General features: G+C 46.5%; 2 long non-coding RNA genes across 2 annotated transcripts; both read left to right on the top strand.

Annotated features, from left to right (window-relative positions):
- The first annotated feature begins 131 nt into the window (after positions 1-131).
- LOC103920540 lies at positions 132-694 on the top strand. Its single transcript, XR_663799.1, has 3 exons — positions 132-168; positions 264-454; positions 553-694. It is a non-coding gene; the product is annotated as an uncharacterized LOC103920540 (long non-coding RNA).
- Positions 695-1,043: 349 nt separating this feature from the next.
- LOC103920539 lies at positions 1,044-1,821 on the top strand. The gene is made up of 4 exons (XR_663798.1): positions 1,044-1,086; positions 1,199-1,239; positions 1,490-1,546; positions 1,631-1,821. It is a non-coding gene; the product is annotated as an uncharacterized LOC103920539 (long non-coding RNA).
- The last annotated feature ends 2,477 nt before the right edge of the window (positions 1,822-4,298 follow it).

Below are 4,298 nucleotides of genomic sequence, written 5' to 3'. Positions count from 1 at the left end.
GAAAGGGTGAGTCAGGCATGTGGCTGCTGGGGTGGGGGAAAGGAGGGGGACGGCTGTACACCTATTACGGGTATTACACTTACACGGGTATTACTATTTTTCTTTTTCTTTAACTTGATGTAACTGACTCAGCGTGGCAGATTGGAGCGCAAAGCACAGATTAACAAGGTTAGTGGAATGAAGAAGTCAGAATGGTGACGGTTTACTGTTTGTTAGGGTATCTGTCAGCATCTGGTTGACTTGGTTTTATTTTGTTACTGCAGAGGCGTAGCAGGGAGCCGGACACCAAAGGGAGATGGCGAGCGGAACGCCATAAGAAGGTCAGTTGGCACGCAACAACGGAGGGAACAGTGCCATTGTTGGTGCTTATATGACACTGTGTTTTTGAAGGCGCAAAACAGCTTATGAAATCACGTGCATAGTGGAGCATCCATCCCTGAGCATGTTGGGCAAGGTGCGTCACCAAATTGTAGCAGCAGTTATTTTTGAGCCGTCAAGTTGTTTGTGAGCGGGTGACCACTTACAGGCACAACAGTCACTTTGTCTCTTCAGTTTTCTAGGTGCCACGGATGACAGTGGCCACAACATCCAGTGTTAGACTGGGAACAAGCGACCAGAACGTTATGGCGCTTTTGGGGAGGCTGTCATTGCAGAAGAGATCAGTGTTGACTGGCATGAAACTGACTGATGGCACTCTTTGCAGATAATGAAGAGGAACCGGGCGATTGCATCAACATCCTAGTTAGCCTAGGCGGTCTTTGTCAAGGATGGATTCTGACCCCCAGCCCTCTGAAAGCTAAGTTGAGGGTCTGATGCTATCTTAGCATGGAGTGGCAGGGAGCAGTTTTAAATTCAGTGTAGTGGAGAGGACAGTTCAGGATAGGACACGTTTGGGTAGAGAGAGGGTCCAGGGTCTTTTATGCAAAATACAAGTGTGTGCCAGGCAGGGAATCTAGATGGTATTCCTAGGTGCAAAGAAGACCTCTAGATTTGTTAAGCTATTGCTCCACATCCGGGTGACTTGTTCAACGTTGCTTTTGCAGATGCAGAGGGACAAGCCATGCACCAAAGGGCAATGGAGCAGAGGCGAGCAGAGTGCTGTAAGAAGGTGGGTTGGTGCATGGTGTCAGAGAGAAGATGCAACTGGTGGCTATACGACTAACTTACAGGTTTGGCTTTTTTTTTTTTTATTTTGAAGGTGTGAAGCAGGATATCGGCATGGGAGCTAACTTGGGCAAGGTGAGCAATGACTGGTGGGCTGAAGTAGCAGTTATTTTTCAGGTGTTGTGTTGTTGGTGACGTTATAAGCATCCCTTGTTTTTTTTTTTTTTTTTTTTTTTTATTACACATGATATCCGAGCCTCAGCATGGCAACCTGTAAACAGCAGAGGCTGGATGGGCAAGTGGCCAATGTAAAGGAGCGGGAGATGGGAACAGGGGCGCGCAAGCTGCGGTTTTGGGCATGTGTCTTTTGCTTTGTTTTTTGCAGGTGCTGCAAACAGACTTGGAGGAGCAGAAGCTGGACACTGATGAGCAGTCTGAGAAGGTGAGGTGGTTGTCAGACGTGTAGGTGACTAAGAGCAGAGAATCATGTGGCAGCTCAGTTAAGCTTTTCTCTTTGGTTTTGCAGATGCCACGCAGGCCACCTTTGGAATTGGATGAGCATTTGAAGTGAGCAATGGGGGTGGGGGGAAGTGCAGTTAGAACTGGATTTCTCAGCTACAAAAGCAAAGCTGCCATGACACAAAGGTAAGATGGTGCATAGGAATGCTGAGGAGAACTCACACAGCACACAAGAAATGAATGTCACACTATTTTCTACTGACTTCAAAATTAAAAATAATAGCACACTTTGCAACACTAAGTACAGTCTAATAATCTTAACTGTTTCTTTCCAACCTCCCACCATCAGCAGAATGCCGTTCAACCCCCTCAGCCTGAATGCCTTGTTTTCCCCATTTTTCACAACAGCGTAACTTCTCTGGTTCTGAGGTGGTGTCTAAAGTACAGCTATCTATTACAGGCAGTTTGGTTTAGTTCACAATGTTTAGACTGGACTGAATCAGCTTCTGCTTCTATTTCTGGAAATCAGAAAATTGATCCTGTGCATACAGCCTGGAAATAAAATGAACCAAAGTACATGGGGCCTGCAGAAATAGGAACATATTTGAGAAAAGGTTCAGTGGGAAAATCATAATTTGTCTGGGGGGCATCATCTTACATTCTCTATTTTTTTAATTCTTTCCTGCGTCTGTCACTTCGATTTCTCTTTCTATGACTGCCTCTATCCAGCTTCCTGTCTTTTTATAATTCTTTCTGCTTTGTTCTTTTGTAGTTTTCTCTCTGTCTCCCTCTATCCAGTTCCCGATTGTTGTAAAATCCTCCCACGCCCTGTCTCTCTGTCCTCCTGTCTATGTGTCTCTCATTCTCTCTGTCCCTCTCTGCTGTTCCTGTTGTCCTGCTTGGTCCCTTCCATCTCTCTCCCCTGCTTCCCCCCTCCTTATTCATTGCTCCATCTCCCTGTTCCTGTGGTTCTCTACTCCATCTCCCCATCCTCTTCCTCGCTGCGCTCCATTTCTCTCTCTCAACACCCCTGTGTGGTTCCCCATCCCTCTCTTGTTCCCAGTAGCCAGTTTTCTGGCTCCCTGTCCCACACCTCTTCCCTACCTCCCTATATCCTTCCTCCTGCTTTCCTCTTCCCTCTTTTCCCTCTGTTGTGCTGCCTTTGGGCACGGAGCCTTGTAGCCAACTCACTGCCAGAATTTCTGATGTGTGTGAAGGAACAAACCTTTGCTGCCTCCTTTGCGCTCCTGGATGTGTTTCCAGCTGCTGGGCTTGGGGTCGGTGACTGTAGTTGGGTCCAGGGGAGAGGGTGATGTGATGTGCTGTGCTGTGGGGCTGGGGTAATGGCCCCCTGTTCCCAATGGGCTCCAGCTGTGGGCTAGGGCAGCCCAGGTAGGACCCGTGAGGTGAGGATGGGGCTGGGCCAAGGGTTTACACTGCAGAGGAATAAGAGGCAGAGAGAGAAGCCTCAGGGCAGTGTAGGTCTCCTGCTGGGGCCAGGAACTGCGGTGAGTCGTGCGTCCCTTCACACGCATCCCGGCCCATCCCTGACGTGCTTCTCCAGATCTCTGCCTGCCTCCTTGCCTGTCCCTGCCTCTGTCTCCGTTTTGGGCTGTCGGGCTCCCCAAAGCTTTTTGCTCTTCTGCTAGCACTGCCCTGTACAGTGTCGCCTTCTACGTTTCCTTTCTATGCCTCTCCCTTTCCGGCCCCTCACGTGCTATCATTTCATTCTTCCCACACTGCCTTCTTCCCCATTGATTGTGAAAATTGCATTTCCAGGTCTCCCTCTACCCAGCCACCTGTCTCTGCTTTCAGTGATTCCCTCTGCTTTGCACCCCATCACTCTTCCCATGTCCTTTCCCTGTGGCTGTCTATCCGGTTCCCTCTCCTGATATTTCACTTCTTACCCGTATGGCCAGTACCCTGTTGCTTTCCCAGTTTTCTCCCTATGTCTCCATTTATCCGGTTCCCTCTCTGTGATTTTTATTTCTTCCTGCCTGTCCTCTACTTCATCACTTGTTAAATTTGTTTCAATGTCTTCATTTATGTAGTTTGTGGACCTTATATTTTATGTTTTTCCTCTCTGTTCTTAATCCCTTCACTTTTTAAATTTACTTTCTACGTCGCCATTTTGGTTTGCTGTTGCTACTGTTTAATTTTTTCTTATGTACTTAATCCCTCTTACTTTTAAAATTTTCTGTCTGCTTTTATCCTATTCGCTGTCTTTATTTTGCTGAATTTGTTTTGTTTACTGCCTTTCCTTAGTGCAGTTGCTTTTAAAATTTTCTTTCTATGTCTCCATTTTAGTTTGCTCTCCCTATTTCGTATTTTTTCCTTTATTTCCCTAATGCCTATTGCTTTCTAAATGTTCTTTCTATGCCTACTTTTATTCCCTTTGTGGTTTTCTTAAAATGATTTCTTGTCTTTTCTTAGTGCTGTAGCTTTTTAGATTTTCTTTCTACATCTGTTTTAGTTTGGCATTACTATTTGTTAATTTCTTATTTCCCTATTGCTTTTAAAATTGTCTACTTTCATCCAGCTTGCTGTCTTTATTTTTCTCTATTTATGCTTTGTTTCTTGTCTTTCCTTAGTGCCCTTGCTTTTTCAACTTTATTTCTCCATCCCCTTCAGTTTGCTGTCCCTATTTTTCAATTTTTTAACCGCGCCCCCCCCCCTCCGCGCGCTCGCTGCTGCCTCCCAACGACCAGGAGTCGGTACTGCAGCTCGGGGGCCGC

Source organism: Pygoscelis adeliae, unplaced genomic scaffold, assembly GCF_000699105.1.
Source record: "Pygoscelis adeliae isolate BGI_AS28 unplaced genomic scaffold, ASM69910v1 Scaffold597, whole genome shotgun sequence".
Lineage (NCBI taxonomy): Eukaryota > Metazoa > Chordata > Aves > Sphenisciformes > Spheniscidae > Pygoscelis > Pygoscelis adeliae.
This window is presented reverse-complemented; position numbering and strand designations above follow the sequence as displayed.